Source organism: Octopus sinensis, linkage group LG1 (assembly GCF_006345805.1).
Source record: "Octopus sinensis linkage group LG1, ASM634580v1, whole genome shotgun sequence".
NCBI lineage: Eukaryota > Metazoa > Mollusca > Cephalopoda > Octopoda > Octopodidae > Octopus > Octopus sinensis.
Genome location: NC_042997.1, coordinates 114506614 through 114525251, shown reverse-complemented (window position 1 = coordinate 114525251; position 18638 = coordinate 114506614). Strand labels below are relative to the sequence as shown.

Genomic DNA, 18638 nt, shown 5'->3' with positions numbered 1-18638 from the left:
CTCCTTCAACACATACACACAGACATAAAGACATACATATGTATGTACATCTGTTATATAAAATCCATTCTGTCTGTCTGTGTGTGTGTCTTCTAGGATCTTGGGCATCCTCCATCCGATTGCGCTCAAATTTGATATGTAGATACCAATGGTATCAGGACATGTACAAGTCTTGAAAAAATTACAAAAATCGATTCCAGGTGAGAATGCGATCGTGGGAAATCGATTTTCTTTGGAATAGAAAAAAAGTCTATTTTTATTTCTTCTTTTGCTAGTGTCTCAAATTTAGGTTAAATCAGTGTTTCTCAAAAGGGAGGCCTATGGGACGGTCGGACAAGTTGTTTTGAGAAAATTTGGTTTCAATGTTTCACAACTCAGCATCGTCCATTGGATGAGGGAGGGCGTTTTGCTCGTACATACATACACATGTATGTATTTGTAGATGTTTATTAAAACCGAAGCTGAGAGTTTGTGTTATGACTTGAGTTTCACATCAATTTGATCTTTAGTCTGAGGATCATGGTGGCATGAAACTTGAGTTGCGTGACAAACTCTCACCTTCAGTTTTAATAAAAAAACAACATACAGGCACAGGAGTGGCTGTGTGGTAAGAAAGAAGCTTGCTTCCTAACCACATGATTCCGGGTTCAGTTGCAGTGGGCAAGTATCTTCTACCATAGCTTTGGGCTGACCAAAGTCTTGTGAGTGGATTTGGCAGATGGAAACTGAGAGAAGCTCGTCATGTATGTATGTATGTATGTATGTATGTATGTATGTATATATGTATGTGTGTCTGCATTTGTCCCCACCATCATCATTTGACACCAATGTTGGTGTATTTATATCCCCTTAACTTAGCAGTTCGGCAAAAGAGACCACCAGAATAAGTACTAGGCTTACAAAGAATAAGTCCTGGGGCTGATTTGTTTGACCAAAGGTGGTGCTCCAGCATGGCTACAGTCAAAATGACTGAAACGAGTAAAAGAGAGTATATCACCTACAAGATATATTGAGCACTTCTTCCTCGTTTGTTCAACATTTAACCCTTTCATTACTGTATTTCTGTTGTATGCTCTGTGTTTCTTTCAATTCATTTTAAATATAACAAAGAAGTTAGTAAAATAACTTAGTTATCATTAAGCTAGTGTTGGGAACATAAATTGTGACTAAGGTTTGGTGAAAGATTTTAATTCAAAACTTATGAAAACAAAACATTTGTATATAGACCCAGGAGCGGTTTCAGCCGGGTTAATAACAAAAGGGTTAAAAATTGTTTCTCTAGTGTATATTTTAACTTTTTTGAGACCGTATTTCTGTTGAGATGCTCTGTGTTTCTTTCAATTGATTTTAAATATAACAAAGAATTTAGTAAAATAACTTAGTTATCATTAAACTAGTGTTAGGAACATAAATTGTGACTAAGGTTTGGTGAAAGATTTTAATTCAAAACTTTTGAAAACAAGACAATTGTATTATCGAGCCAGAGGTGGTTTCAGCTAGGTTGGTAACAAAAGGGTTAAGCAACATATGTGTGTAATGACAGGGAAAATAAATTGAAAATTACCGTGTGTGTGAGTAGGGAAACCAGGTATTCAATGTTTCAGACAGTCTTTCTTTGGGGTTAAGATGGAAGAGAGTGAAAAAGAAGGAAAAAATGCAATTTAAGGTGATTTTGATGATTTTGAAACTCGAATGACATGCGACTAACTTTGTAAGTTTCTTTCATCATCTGATACTGGCACATAAAAAGCACCCTTCGAGCTTTGGGCCTCACAGAGGCAATGACTGAGACATTTGGCCTTATGCCATGCTGAGAAGAAGACCCATGAAGCCAAGTAAAATCACAGTCATGGCAGATATCAGTGTCACGCAAATGGTACCCATGCCAGTGGCATGTAAAACCACCTATTACACTCTCAGAGTGGTTGGCATTAAGAAGGGCATCCAGCTGTGGAAACCATTTCAAATCAGACTGGAGTCTGGTGCAGCTTGTCAGCCCTGGTCAAACTGTCCAACCCATGGACAACAGACACTAAATATACTTTTCTACTTTAGGCACAAGGCCCGAAATTTTGGGGAAGGTGGCCAGTCAATTAGATCCATCCCTGCACGCAACTGATACTTAATTTATCAACCTTGGCGGAATTTGAACTCAGAACGTAAAGGCAGATGAAATACCACAAAGCATTTCACCCGGCGTGCTAACGTTTCTGCCAGCTCGCCGCCTTAACAGACACTAAATATTGATGATGATGAGGACACCTGCATACACATGTGGATAAAAATATATGGTGTAAGTCAGCTCATTACTGATTAAGACCTCAGTAATCTCAGTAAGTCTGTGCAGATATTCTTAGAGTCCAAAGAGTTCCTGTGTCTGGATTTGTTTTAAGCAGGTAAAGTGTTGCACAGCACTGAACCTACTTTCCATTGCAATCAGCTTTAATAAAACTAGAGGCTGAGATGACCAGAAACCAGCTGCACTTCAGGTATTTTTATATGAGTTTACCTTCTAGAAGGAAATTCTATCAAGAAGTTGTTTACATGCTTGTTAACCCATAGGAGGGATCCTAACAAGTGCTACTGTTTTAGATCAGAGTAAATCTGGGGGCAATAGTACTTCAGAGGTAGTTCTACACTCCTCAAAACCCTGGAACTCCCATACCAGGGCCTCACTACTGGAAAGTGTTTAAAGTCTTACTCAACACATGCACACACAATCTCATGAAGACTTCGAAGTCACTGTCTCCCATCTTCTTGTAAAAGTTTCATAAACATGTTGTGCTCTGCTAAAAGTATTAAGTAATTTTTTGGTTTAATGTTAAAATTGATTTTATGGTGCTCGAGCATGGCCACAGCCTTAGGGCTGAAACAGGTAAAAGAATATATATTTTGTTGGCACCTTGGGCAAGTGTCTTCTTTTATAGCATCAGGTCAACCAAGGCCTTGTGAGTGGATTTGGCAGATTATATATATGTGTGTGTCTATTTGTCCCCCACCACTGCTTGACAACCAGTTTTGGTGTGTTTACATTCCTATAACTTAGCAGTTTGGCAAAAAAAAGAGCCCACTAGAATAAGTACCAGGCTTAGCAAAAAATTAAGTACTGATGTCAATTCATTCGACTAAAAAATTCTTCAAGGCAGTGCCCCAGCATGGCCGCAGTCTAATGACTGAAACATGTAAAAGAGAAAACCTAAAAAGAATGTGTGTGAGGGTGTATGACCTAGTAGTTAGAGTGTTACACTCACAATCGCAAGATCGTGATTTCAATTCCTAGACCAGGTGGTGCGTTGTGTTCTTGAGCAAAACACCTCATCTCGCACTACTCTGCAATCGCTTTGACACCTGACACATGGCACACCGTGCACCTGTTCAGACCATGTCGATTTGATGGAGAGAGTGAGCTAATGTCCAGCACGAACATTTGATGACTATAAACAAATCCTTTGGGCAGGTCGTTCAGTAAAAAACTAAACCTTTATGTCATCTTCGAAGAGAGAGTCCATCACACAGAGAAAGAGAAAAGATGAAAAAACACAGATGATTTGTTTTACAGGATTTAAGAATATATTAGAGCTATGATAATAAAGATATTATACAATTTTGTACAAAATAAGGTTTTGTTAAAATTGTATAATATCTTTATTATCATGGCTCTAATATATTCTTAAATCCTGTAAAACAAATCGTCTTTGGTTTTCCATCTTTTCTCTTTCTCTGTTTATATCCACAACGTATGTTTCCCTACTAAAATATTTCCTATCCTATACATACACACACACAGACATATATGAAAGGTTTGAAAATGCAATTTTAAAGATGTTTATTCACTTGACCAGTTGCACTTTTTTAGAAAAAGATTGTCAAAAGTAAAATGAAAAGCTTTGTATAAGCTATGTTGTGTTAAGTACTGTTTGTCACTAAAGTATTAAAATACATATATACATTCTTTGATAATAATAAGAAACTCTGCCAGATCAGGCTGGAGCCTGGTGCAGCCATCTGGTTCGCCAGTCCTCATTCAAATCATCTTACCTATGCTAGCATGGAAAGCGGATGTTAAACGATGATGATGATGATGATATATATATATATATATATATATATATATATATATATATATATATGTGTGTATGTGTGTGTGTGTGTGTGTGTGTGTGTGTGTGTATATATATTTAAAGGGCTAAAAGACCACTATGTGGTCAGCCACATGATATTAATTAAATTAATATTCAAATTATCTCCCTCATTATTTAAATATATATATATATATATATATATATATATATATATATATATATATATATGTATGTATATGCAGGTGTACGTGTATGTTTGTGTGTCTGTTTCTCCCCACCCAACCGATACTAGTGTGTTTACTTCCCCAAAACTTAGTGGTTCAGCAAAAGAGACCAATAGAATAAGTACTATGCTTACAAAGAGTAAGTTCTGGGGTCAATTTGCTCGACTAAAGGCGATGCTCCAGCATGGCCACAAAATACAAAATAATATAGTCCAACTTACAATAAAAACTATATTAAAATTAGAATGTGTGGAGTATAAGTGCAAAATGTTAAATCCATATAGAAGTTATAAGTCCTTAAGGTCCAACGGCCATTTCTGGGGGATAGTAGTTTCTGGGGATCACAGTGTTCTAAAGTTCACTTCGCAATGCTCTCATTCCACAATAATTTTCAGCTAGAAAATACATCTCACCCTCTCTTCGAACGCAGAAAATATAAAAAAGATTGCTTTAGCATCTTACACACTTTGTTGACCATTCAGTAGAAGACAAGAATCCTGTCATTGAGAGCTTATTGTAAATCACAATTTCAGTCAATGACAAACTGATGAGTGATCAGCAATTCATGAAAAGTGTTAGGGCAATTGCCTATATTTTACTGCTATGAAAAGACAAAAAGATGTAGTCACACCTGTTTAAAATTCCACTGTGAAAAGTTTAAAATTTTTAGTTTAATTTATTTAAATTTATTATGAGTTTTCCAATATAGGTTGCACCTAAGGTGGCAAGCTGGCAGAAACATTAGCACGCTGGGAAAATTGTTAGCGGTATTTTGTCTGTCTTTACGTTCTGAGTTCAAATTCCACCAAGTTTCATCATTTAGGGGTCAATAAATTAAGTACCAGTTGCGTACTGGGGTCGATCTAACCAACTGGTCACCCCCCCACCACTACCACTCCTTCAAAATTTCAGACCTTGTGCCGAGAGCAGAAAAGTTCTGCCATGCATAAGATTTAGTATTTTACTACATCACACGTTATGCAAATAAGTCTGTAGTGTAACTACTTTAAATTTTTGTTTGTAGGTGTGTATGTGTATGTCTTTGAGTGTATATGTAGGTGTGTCTGTAATATCAGGCACATGGCTTAGTGATTAGGGTATTTGTCTCACGATCATAACGGCATGAGTTCGGCAGATGAAGAGATCTTTCATGGAGATGGGGACTAACAGGGAATGTTGGAAGGACCCGGGAATATACCGTCAAAGAATGAATGCAGCTGCTATAGTACATGCCCCCCTCGCCTGACTTGTCTTTAGCTCATTCAGAAAGAAATTAAGGGTTAAATTAGTATTTCTTGCTGTTGTAAATAGTAGGAGCAGCCAAGGTTTGTAAAGGAAAAATGGATTTAGGACCAAAATAAACAGAAGCACTAGAAGGCTGTCGTCTTAAAGCAGTTGTAGGCCAAGTGCAACCCTCAGAACTTTCTGAATAGCATGCTTAACAAAAAATTACTTTAATTTTTTTTTACTAGCATGATCTTCCTAATGAGGAGTCATATTTGAAGCAGCCTGCTTCTTGAAAAGGTTACTCATGCCACCCTTGGAGTATTCCCTTTGAAATGTTTTAACAGGGCAAACCAGCATTTGATTCTCGGCTAGTTGTATGAGGGCTGGAAATGTATCTTTTTTGAGTCTTTCAATAGCAGTAGCTAAGGTAGCAAGTACATTTGGCAACTGCTGAGACTTCAGTAACCATATATGGTATGTGGCAAGAATGGATGAAGATAGCAGCTGCATGAAAAAGTGCCACACCCTAGCAGTTGAGGGAACCTGTGGAAGCGGTAGACCCAGGAAAACCTGGGGCAAGATGGTGAAGCATGACCTTTGAAAATTAGGCTTCACCAAGGCAATGACTAGTGACTGAGACCTTTGGAAATATGCTGTGCGTGAGAAGACCCAACAGGACAAGTGAGACCATAACCCGTGGCCTTTACCAGGGATGTAGCTAGCCCACTTATGCATACCTTTCCTTCCTTGGACACAAAACTCTGCTTGTGAAGACCTGTTGAGGCAAGTGAAATCGAAATTGAACCAAATTCAACAACTGGCACCCATGCCAACCTCCTTTCATTGGACACTAAACTCTGCTCACGAAGACCTGCTGGGGCAAGTGAAATTGAAATTGAACCAAATTCGATGACTGGCACCCATGCCAGTACAGCGCTAACAGCTCCATCCGAGTGGGATCACTGCCAGAGCAGCTGTCTGGCTTCCGTGCCGGTGGGCACGTAAAAAGCACCATTTGAGTGTGATCGTTACCAATACATTCAAGCAAGGTCATTGCCAGTGCTGCTGGAATGACTCCTGTGCAGGTGGCACATAAAAAACACCATTTAGAGTGTGATCGTTGCTAGTACCGCCAGATTGGTCCTCGTGCAGGTGACACGTAAAAGCACCCACTACACTCTTGGAGTGGTTGGCGTTAGGAAGAGCATCCAGCTGTAGAAACTCTGTCAGATCAGACTGGAGCCTGGTACAGCCATCTGGTTCGCCAGTCCTCAGTCAAATCGTCCAACCTATGCTAGCATGGAAAGAGGACGTTAAATGATTGAGATGATGATGATGATGTTCTATATTTTAGAGATGAGGAATTTTGTACATTATTTATATTGGATGGATATGAGTCCTCACCTTTGTTGTTACCACGTTCCAGCTTGATTTACTCTCTGGCCTTCATCAGGAATTAATAATAATAATAATAATAATAATAACAACAACATCAGCAAAAAAAAATACCTTAGGAATAAGAACCCAGGGTTAGGTTCAAAATTCTACCAGGACACTTGATGAAGGCTGGAGGGTATATCAGCTGAAATGTTGAGGTAACAACAAACAAGATGAGGACACACATCCATCCAATGTAAATAATGTATTATTAGTATAAATGTAAACTTATAATCTAGGTATAGGAGCTGAACGTTTCGAAGTAATTGTCCATAGTTATCATCTTTCTGTTTGATTTTCAAAGAGATATTTGCATCAGCAGCTGACCTTTATGACAGTATCCAGTTTTTCTTGTCTGTCCTGAACAACTATATCCAATCTGATATGTTCGCACTCGGTAGATGTTTCCATGGGAATGTTCCACTAGTATTCCTTATGTTAATGCTTGTGTATGTATTCAATAACACGAAGATTCTCTATATTTATCCCAGGGCAAGCCTTTCTTGGATAACATCATATATTATTTTATCGACAATGAAGAGGTAATATGTTGATGACATTTTGGGGCAGCTGTTGATCACATGTGTGTTGTCTTCCACAGAAATGGGACACAATTTACCTTTTCCGGTTCTATCTTGTGTATCCAAAGACTTTGCCATCTCTTTTGGGTATTAAGTATTTTGTAACAATCTCTTACTCTTGGATTGCAAACCTTCAAAGTGTTTACGAGTCCAAGAAAGGCTGTCCTTCATGTTAATATCACTGTCAGGGTGGCGAGCTGGCAGAATCATTAGCACATCAGGTGAAATGCTTAGCAGTATTCCGTCTGCCGTTATGTTCTGAGTTCAAATTCTGCCAAGGTTGACTTTGCCTTTCATCTTTTCAGGGTCAATTAATTAAGTACCAGTTATGCACTGGGATTAATGTAATTGACTTAATTCCTTTGTCTGTCCTTGTTTGTCCCCTTTATGTTTAGCCCCCTGTGGGCAATAAAGAAATAAATATCACTGTCAACTTCAAGTCTTCAGGAAATGTATGTATGTATGTACGTCTCTTCTATTCAAAAAAAATTTTTAATCTCACACTGAGGGAGCCAGCCTCCAACAAAAATACAAGGCTCCATCTTTGGGATGTGGTTCACACAGACAAATTCACATTTGGAACTTGAGAAAAGTCTTGCATATTTTTACTGTTCCACTCACAGATTGGACTTGTAATGTATGGATCAGTCATTGATTTCTCTTTCTGAAAATCTCAGTTTATCCAGATTCTCCTTTAAGCATTTACTAACAAAACCTAGTGCTGGAGCTTTGCGATAAACATGGACTTTATGAATTCATAGTCTGGATATAGAAGCTGGAGGTTTTGAAGCAGCTGTCCATAGCTATCCTCTTTTTCTTAGATTTTCAAAATGATATTTATATCTGCAGGGCAGCTGACCTCTATAATGGTACATACCTTTGCCCCTCTCTCCCAAACAACAATATCCAGTCTATTATGCTTATATTTGACAGAAGTTTTGATGGAAATATTCCACCAGTATTCCTTGAGTTGGTGTTTATGAATGGATTCCATAACAGAGGGATTTTCTAAGTTTATTTTAGGACAGTCTTTTTTGCAGATGGCATTGTAAATTGTTTTAGCAACAACATTGTGCTACATAGGGAGGCAGTACCGTGACAACATTTTAGGACAGCTGCAAATCATATGCGTAATGTCTTCCACAGAAACATGACATAGCCTACACATGCAGTTGCACCTTGGGATTACAAGAGCGTCACTATCTCTCTTGTTCATCAGGTACTTTGTGGCAACCTCTTGTTCTTGGATTGCAAACACATAGCCCTGAAAGTGTAATATGATGTAGTGGTCTTGTGTCCAAGAAAGGCTGCGCTTCTTGTCAGTTCTAGTGTCTTCAAGCTTCTGGGCAACATACCCATGCATGGTCTTTCTTTTTGCATGTTGAGTGCTTTCCATCCAGGTCTTCTCTGAGGTAAGAGAGCCTGGCTATTTTGGGGTTGTCTATGAGATCATCAGGAAGAGAGTGTTTCTTGAGGAGTTCACCTCCAACTCATACAATGTTGCTCACTTCACTTCAGGACTGCATTAATATATTTGTTTGCTGCTGTTGTTTAGCAGGTGCTGCTCAAGTGATACCATACGGTATTTGAAGGCCATCTGCACTGATCTCAGACCTCTACCACCTTCATTTCTTCTTAGATAGAGCCTGCCAACATCACTGTTTCTGTGGAAGTTCCCAGTTGTTGTCAGGATTTTGCAGGGTTTTGATATCTATGGAGTGGATTTCCTCTATAGACCAATCAAGTATCCCAAATGTTGGGATTAGCACTGGTACTGCAAATGCATTGTGGGATATTGTTTTGTATGTATGTATGTATGTACGTCCTGATATCCTTAAGGAGTTGGAGGAGCTTTCTGTTCCTATAAATGAACATCTAATAACTCTACGATTGCACCTGAAAGGTGGGCAGTTTGCTACTCTAATAAGTGCATATATATGCACCTACTTTGACTAGATGTGATGAAGATAAAACTATCTTTTATACCCAGCTGAGAGCAATACTTAGGAAAATCCCCAATTCTGATAAAGTCATTCTGCTGGGGGATTTCAATGCCAGTGTTGGAACAGACTAGTAAACATGGATCTCTCTAGGACGTTTTGATGTTGGGAAAATGAGCTTTGTGATGAACATGGACTTTACATTGCAAGCACTCGTTTTATGCACAAAGGTGATCACACAACAACATGGATGCATCCAAGGTCTAAAGTTTGGCACTTGCTGGATTATGTCATCATCCACAAGCATGACATCTATGACATTTGTAATGTCAAGTCCTTTCATGGATCAGAATGCTGGGCAGACCACAGTCTGGTGTGAGTAAAGTTCCGAATGATGATTAGAGGGAAAGAGAGAAGAGGACCAGTTGGCATTCCTCGGCGTCTTAATGTCCCCAAGATGTATGATGCTGTGTTGAGGAAAGAACTTCAGACTTGCTTGTCCAGCATTGAAAATACTGCAGTATGGGAAGATTTTCGAGACCAGGTTCTTCAATGTGCTGCTGAAACACTGGAATATGCTACTGTCAGACACAGAGACTGGTTTGAAGAATTTAAGTGTGCTGCTCGAAAGCACAATGCTAGTGTAGTGAATGGGGAAATTTTGGTTTGCAATGTTTGTAGTCATGTATGCTTGTCAAGAGCAGGGCTCATTAGCCACAGTGGAGCCACAAATGTGAAATATAAGTTAGTCCTAGATCACACAATGGTCCTAAAGGTCAGCAATGGTCTTCCTCGGTCATGAGTGGACAACCATCATATATGTATGTATGTATGTGCAGATTTGTGTGTTTTGTTTTATGTATGTATTTTCACGCTTATACTTACATATCTAGACAAACTTATATATATTTAAATGATAAACTTCTGGAAAGTTTTACAGATTTTTACAGTTCCAGTGATGGATTGGATTTGTAGTCTTCGAATTAGCTTGCTCATTTCTAGTTTTAAGAAGCCTAATTTCTCAAGATTGGTATTTAGGCAGTGTGTTACATATCTCAGCGCTCCAATAATTACAGGTATAAACCTGAACTTGTAATGTGAATAGAGTAACTATAAATTTCTCAATAGTTCAGCATATGTATGTATGTATGTATGTATGTCTTAACATATTTCTTCTGTGCCTATGTGTCCTTTTATGTTAATACAATTCTCCAATAGCAAGTCTGAGTTAATCTAAAAGAAATCTTTATCGTATTCCCTACAATTATTTAAAATACTGGAAGTAGGAAATAAAATAGAGATGATTTAGCTGCAATCACTCAGGATGGCTTAATAAATCTGTACATTTTTACCTCTCGTGTGATTGAAGAAAATATTTTTTTGGCAAAACACGACTGAGAAGACAATGGACATTAAATTCGACTCGGAAAAGAAAAAAGAAAAGAAAAGAAAACAGAAAGAGAAAATGAGAAGGAAAATCAAGAAAATCAAGTGAACAAAACCCGTGGTTTCATGAAAACTTGATTTGGTGAGAACTTTGAGGCGTTTGACATGAGGTATATAAAGAAAAAAAACTACCTGTGCTGCGTTTTGCGACAAGGACCGGAACAGTGGAAGTGGGTAGCGTATCACTACAGGTCATTTACTGTCGATAAAACCAAGGTAAATTCTATTTTATTTCTTTAATTAAACCAACACACTGCTGAATACAGCTTCCGTTAGTTTGTTTTCATAAGCAGAATGCAATATCTTTTCTTTCTCTCTCTCTCTCTGTTCCTTAAGCTTTCAATCGGGTATTCATTTATTAATCATCTATCTCTAGTTAGGTCAAGGGTTCTCCACCGGAGAATCGCTGGCAATATGTTGGTCGCGGAATTCTTTTGTATGGCCTTTTGAATGAAATAACGTCGTTTAATTATCTCTCTGGCTGTCAGCATTCATACTAACTTATAACATATTAGGGACTGAGTAAGCTAGATAAATTAGGGTCTCTCAACAAAATCGTAAAGAGAAATTAATTAAAACACACGTCTTCTCGACAACGTAGTTGTGTTTACATTGTGAGTCATATGAGCGGATTCGGTTATGCCAGGGTAGTTATCGCCCTAAGATTAACCCTACAATGAGCACCTCTTCTCTCTATTATGACCGCTGGGTACAGCTAAGAACAGTTGCTTATATCTCTTTTACTAGTTTGTTATTTGACTGCGGCCATGCTGGAGCACCGCCTTTTTAGTCGGGCAAATCGACCCCAGTACTTATTCTTTGTAAGCCTAGTACTTGTTCTATCGGTTTCTTTTGCCGAACCGCTAAGTTACGGGATGTAAACACACCACCATCGGTTGTCAAGCGATGTTGGGGGGGGGACAAACACAGATATACAAACATATACACACACAGACATACATAAATATATATACATATACATATATACGACGGGCTTCTTTCAGTTTCCGTCTACCAAATTCACTCACAAATCTTTGGTAGGCCCGAGGCTATAGTAGAAGACACTTGCCCAAAGTGCCATGCAGTGGGAATGAATCCGGAACCATATGGTTGGTAAGCAAGCTACTTACCACACAGCCATTGTATGTAAAGTTTACCTGATGACGATTAAGTTGTCTGCTGTTCTTCAAACACATGCAACTCTTCACTGACAGAGATGGGTATTAAAAAGATTAAAGGTTTAAAAAATATTTGTTACATTTCTTTCACTTTTCTTACGCTGTTAGATTTCAACGCCCTGTGCAATCATCTTGTAGTGCCGGCCCTGTACGGACTCAACGAAGCGCTGAAGATAAATTACAAACTGAAGACCTCTCCGCTGATTCTACTGTATCAATCTATTCAGTTGTCTGTGTTTTGAACAAATGCTAGAACGTCTGTGACGAAATAACCGAACAAATGTAAAAGAAGGCGAGGAAAAAGAACATCGTCTTTAAACTGATTTGTTTTTTATGTTTGTAAAACTACTGTGAATGATAAACATCCCGTGAAATGTGGGGTTTGAACAAAATAACATGAATTGTAACAAACATGTTGATTATAAACAGCGAAGTTAGAAGAAAGAAATTAAACAGAGCAAGCTAAAATACTAAAGAATCATAATTTTTTTTATCCTTAGAGTGACAAACTAACTTATGATAGCAGTTATAACCCTTTAATTTCTGAATCCGATAAAGGTCAAACTTTACCTTATATCTTCTCGGGTTGGGGTCAGCGCCGTCTTAATGCACAGATACATTGAGCTGTTGCCCAAGGGCCTCACAGTCTAGGAATGCAATTCTACTCTATGTATGTTGTGGTTCAATGTCAGTGATAGATTTTAGGAATCCAATTCTAATCTATGTATGTTGTGTTCAATGTCAGTGATAGATTTTAGGAATCCAATTCTAATCTATGTATGTTGTGTTCAATGTCAGTAATAGATTCGCTCGGAGCTATAAAATTACTAAAATGGCCTAGGGTTGGGTGGTAAAATAAATTATCCGTTAAGAACTGAAGCCGATATTATTTACCTTTAAGACATCCTAGTTGTAATTAGAATTATAATGGAAGAGAAAACAGTTCAAGTATCAATATCGTCAGAATGAAACTTTCGTATTTTATTCCATGGGGCGTACATATTTTGTATGTACCGGAGCCTCCAAGAGAAATTCTGAAAGGTGGAATAAGATGCACCAAAACTCCTTTCGGACCCCAGTGCTCAAGGTTCATCTCAAAATTCGAAGGGGCTCTGAGTTTATTTATTTATTATTAATTAATTGATTTATTTGCTTATTAATATATTTATTGAGGGAGCATCTCCATCAGATATTCGCTGGCCACTTCCTATTTGGTTTTCCAGGTCCCGGACCACCGATATACTCCCTTTTTATAGGCTCTGCTATTAATTATGTCCCACTAGATTATCATGGTATCTCTTACGAAATGAAATTTGGCCGAAAGTAATCGATAATTTTAACGTGATCCAGACAGCAAACAGGGAGACTCGTTAGCATGCCGGGCAAAATGAATAACAGCATTTCGTCCGTCCTTACGCTCTGAGATCGATTTTGCCTTCCATCCTTTTGCGAATCGATAAAAATAAGCACCAGTTGAACACTGGGGTCCATGTAATCGACTTAACTACTTCTCCTGAAATTGCTAAAATTTGGAACCAATATTTTTTAACGGGATCAGCTTAATTGTGCTGTTAATGACCACTGGAAAGGCATGAATGTCACATACCGTCATCTAACACCCTCACAAATCAAAAGTTTCGTTCATGTAAAAGTCAGTATTTGCCAACGTTTGTTAAAATGTGAATCACTTCAAAATTAGACCGTATATCTTTTACTGCTTTGTTTAGGGCCATGCTGGAGCACCAGACACAAGGAATGTAGTCTAAGTTAGGACGAATGTGTCTTATCAAAAGACCAATCTAATTCATATTACAGTAGGATTACAGTTGGTTGCCCAAATGTATTGCAAATTAAGTTTATCAAACAAGTGGTAACAGAAAAATAGAGAGAATTTAATATTGGGAAAAGTAATATAAGGGAAAATTAAGTAGCAAAACCAATGTCCATTTTGTACTATATCAGCCCGCACGCACAGACATACAGACACATACTACACCGCACACACATACACACCGCACATACACACATACATACATACATACATACCTACAGATAGATAGATAGATAGATAGATAGATAGACGGATATTGGATAGATAAATAGATAGATAGATAGATAGATAGATAGATAGATAAACGGATATTGGATAGACAGATAGATAGATATCAATATATAGGTATATATACGTAAAAGCATATATGGATCTTTTCCTTTTGAACGGCAGATGTCAACACAATTTCTAGTTAATTAAACACTTTTAAACTTCGTATATTGGTAGAATGTGTTTATAAAACATCATTTTTTCTTGGCTTTGAGAAAATTCTATAGTTTGTAAGATATTTCGTCTGAAATTTCGAGCATTTCGGCAATTTTAACCAATTGCTGACCTCCATTTGGGATGAAAAGATTCCGTGCTGTATGAATATGTCCCTTGTTTAAGAAACGTATTGGGTTTATTTACATTTGAGTAGAAAAAAAGATACCCTTTCCTCACCCCTACCCCTAACCCCACCCCTAACCCTAAAATAGATTGAAATGCAATAGATCGATACTAGGGTTATAATTATGGGTGACATTTTCATTTGACACCGCTAGAAAAAAATCCCATTTTCTGTAGTGGTGTCATGAAATTGTCACCCATAATTATAACCCTAGTATCGATCTATTGCATTTCAATCTATTCTAGGGTTAGGGTTAGGGGTGGGGGAAGGGTACCTTTTTTTCTTTGCAAATGTAAATAAACCCAATCTGTTTCTTAAACAAGGGACGTATTCATACAGCACGGAATCTTTTCACCCCAAATGGAGGTCAGCAATTGGTTAAAATTGCCGAAATGCTCGAAATTTCAGACGAAATATCTTACAAACTATAGAATTTTCTCAAAGCCAAGAAAAAATGATGTTTTATAAACACATTCTACCAGTATACGAAGTTTAAAAGTGTTTAGTTAACTAGAAATTGTGTTGACATCTGCCATTCAAAAGGAAAAGATCCCATTTTTTTCTCTTGGCTTTCTTGAGAAAATTGTAATTTGTTTGTTTAACATAGTTTAATTTTTCGAATTTTAACCAATGAATCGCCTCTAGTGAGCTAAAATCATTTGCTGCGTCTAAAACCGAGACAACATCCAGTCACTAACCCTAACCCTAAATTTTAGCCTTTCTTTTTTTTTTCTTAATTGTTCGGTTTTTTTTCTTAATTGTTATCCTTAAATTAATTTAACAATTAAGAAAAATAAAACGAAAGGCTAAAATTTAGGGTGAGGGTGAGGGTTAGGGTTAGGGTTAGTGACAGGATGTTGTCTCAGTTTTAGACGCAGCAAATGATTTTAGCTCAATTAGAGGCAATTGATTGGTTAAAATTCGAAAAATTAAACTACATTAAACAAACGAATTACAATTTTCTCAAGAAAGCCAAGAGAAAAAAATGTGTTATTTTGACATACTCTACCAGTATACGAAGTTTTAAAGTGTTTAGTTAACTAGAAATTGTGTTGACATGTGCTGTTCAAAAGGAAAAGATCCAAAAAATGTTTTATTTTGACACATTCTACCAGTATACGAAGTTTTAAAATGTTTAGTTAACTAGAAATTGTGTTGACATGTGCCATACAAAAGGAAAAGATCCCAAACGGATTAACAGGTGGATGGCTGAATATACCTATATATGTATAAATGGGCTACCTTAGGAAAGATATACCGTAAATCCTCGAGTATAGTCCGCCCTTGAGTATAATACGCAAGGGATTTTTAGGGGGCTGTACCTCTGAAAACCCTAAACCTTGTGTATAATACGCATTCCTTCTTGAGTCAAGAAGGTCTATATAACATCCTTGGTTTGTAAAAATGTATACAGTAATGTCCTTTATTATTGTATATATAACATAATGCAAATGTGTAGCTTTTTTGTGCATTTTGTTTGCAAAAAATAAAGAAATAACAGTAATAACGTTTAATAAATGTTGCTTACTGCAAGTTATGGATGATTCTTTTATGACTTCATTGCTTTCAAGCTTAGCTTAAGGTATTTTCACGCCCGACATCAGAAAATGCGTCTGAATAAACATTGCCGGACAGCAAATTGAGACTCGGACATTACTTAGAAATTAATTTTCATTTTTAACCTCGTATATAGTACGCAGTAGGGATTTTGACCTTTAAATTTTGGGGGGAAATGTGGATTATACTCGAGGATTTACGGTACTCTTACTTCAATGATGTTAGCACTTATCTTTGATGAGATCGCAGATAACAAAAGGATTCTGACATGCAAACTGACTGATTGATCAATGAAATGATAGTTCAAACAATCAATTAGCTAACTGGTTAATTAGTTAACTAGTTGACTAATATTAATAAAATTGAATATAAAATATCAGAAAATGACCCTACAAATGTACATCTGTTTAAACATAGATTTCTCATCAAGAATTTTGCAAAACAAATACAAACGAAATGATCAGACAAAATGGTGAATTTAATATAAAAATCAAAATTGCTGATTTTGTGTGCATCCGTGTGTGCGTGCGTCCGCACATGTGTGTGTGTGCGCGTGTGTGTGTGCATGTGTGTGTGTTTTTAGCTTTGAATTAGATTGCATAAGATTTTTAAAAAAAAGACATATTTATAAAAAAAAAATTCTCTCTTTTTTTTTCTTAATATTATTTTATATAATTTCTCTTCAGAACAACAACAACAAGAACTTTAAAGATGTTTTCCAGTATTTTCATAACAACATTAATAGCAGCCGGTAAGAACTGTTTCATAATTCCTTCTGCATTATACGTTTCTGTTCAGTGCAAGAAAGATTCCATCAAACTCTTCCTCACTTTGTGAAATAGTTTCTGCTCCTGGATGAAGTCATTTTCATTTAATTCTTTGTGCCAACTCTGGTCCAGTATCTTAAATTCTGTCATTTAAAAAGCCCCATGTTAAGTATATAAATATAAATGTATATATATATATATATATATATATAATATATATATATATATATGTATATATATTTATATTGAGGGCATTTATGTATAGTAATGCCCTCAATATAAATAAATATATTTAAGAGGAAAATTGATGGATTTTTCCCTTATGAGGTTTTTCACGCTAACTACTTGATAAATTCTTATAAAGATTTTATCCTATTTTTAAATTATATATATATATATATATATATATTATATATATATATATAATTTAAATAGACGTTAAAATAGTCTCATTAAGGGATAAAAAATATCCAATGAATTATTGATTTGTTACCTATTATTTTGTTGTGAATAGCAATATTCCTAAAATAATAGGTATAAATCTTGGTTTTTTAAATATTCAAATAAAATTCAGAAAATGGAGAAGTAGCATTAATATAATTTATTAACTGCAAAAAGTCAACACGTTATCTTACAGCTGTTTCGATTTTGCCCAAAAGAATTAAATTCCAGTAATTAAAACATTTTATTGGGCAAAATCTTGTCAGAGTAGTAAAAAAGTCTGTTGAGATTTTTTGGAAGAATAACATGTAATAACCTAACAGTATGTCTTTTTACTCTTCTGACAAGATAGATAGATAGATAGATAGGTAACAAGATAAGAAAATTCTTTGAGAATTTTATGACGGGAGGAAAATATTTACGTTTTTATCAAAATATATTACTGGTTTCAATTTTTTAAAGACAATCTCATCATGCAATAAGCAAAGATAAAGTTTCATTTACTTCAAGTCTCTAAATTCTTGAAATTGTCAGAAAATTTCCAAAAATTGCTTCGTCCAATGGTAGAATGTCTGTCATTTTACAGAAAATGTGGGTTTGAATTCTACAAGCAGTCTTCAACTTTTCAATCCAAAGGGTTCTTCACCCAATATTTATAAACTGTTATTTATAATTTTGTCTATTTCAGGTTCCACTCCTAAAAATGGAATTATATATGTATGTGTGTGTATCACACACACACACACACACACACACCACACACACACACACACACACACTGCTGGTTTACTGAAGTTAGGTGTCCCAGTCTCCCACATTATACTTGGTGTTATGGCATTATTGATCCCGATGTCTTACACATGGTCAGACACATCTATCTAAGAATTCGGTTTATTACGCAAACGACCTAGATTTTCTGCCCCTTTTTTTTTTCCCTGTTGTAAATATTACTTGATTGACGAGTTTAATTTATCAATGAAAGTTATTACTTCCTCTGATGACTCACAATTATAATTTATAATTAATTACTTTTCCTTTGATTTAGTAAACAATATTTTCATTCATTAAAAACATAAGTGGATCCTTCGTTGATTTTGACCTTGTATAATATTTTTGTCTAATCGATGGAACTAAATATTCATTGAATTCTTGTCTAAGTGGCTGAGTACACCACATACATTTGTACCTTTTATGTAATTCCCAGGTAGTATCACCATGATATGGTATAACAAAGCTGGATTTTTCAATCACAGGTATAAGCCATTCGATGAAGCTGCTATAGCTTTCATCTACCCATTTTCACTCATAGCTTCAAGT

General features: G+C 36.3%; 1 long non-coding RNA gene across 2 annotated transcripts in view; it reads left to right on the top strand.

Annotated features, from left to right (window-relative positions):
• The first annotated feature begins 11007 nt into the window (after positions 1–11007).
• LOC118766360 overlaps positions 11008–18638 on the top strand; it is a 25333-nt gene continuing 17702 nt past the window's right edge. For both annotated transcript variants that reach the window (XR_005002296.1, XR_005002297.1), the window contains exons 1-2: positions 11008–11153; positions 16800–16864. This is a non-coding gene — a long non-coding RNA (uncharacterized LOC118766360). The remainder of the gene's footprint in view (positions 11154–16799; positions 16865–18638) is intronic.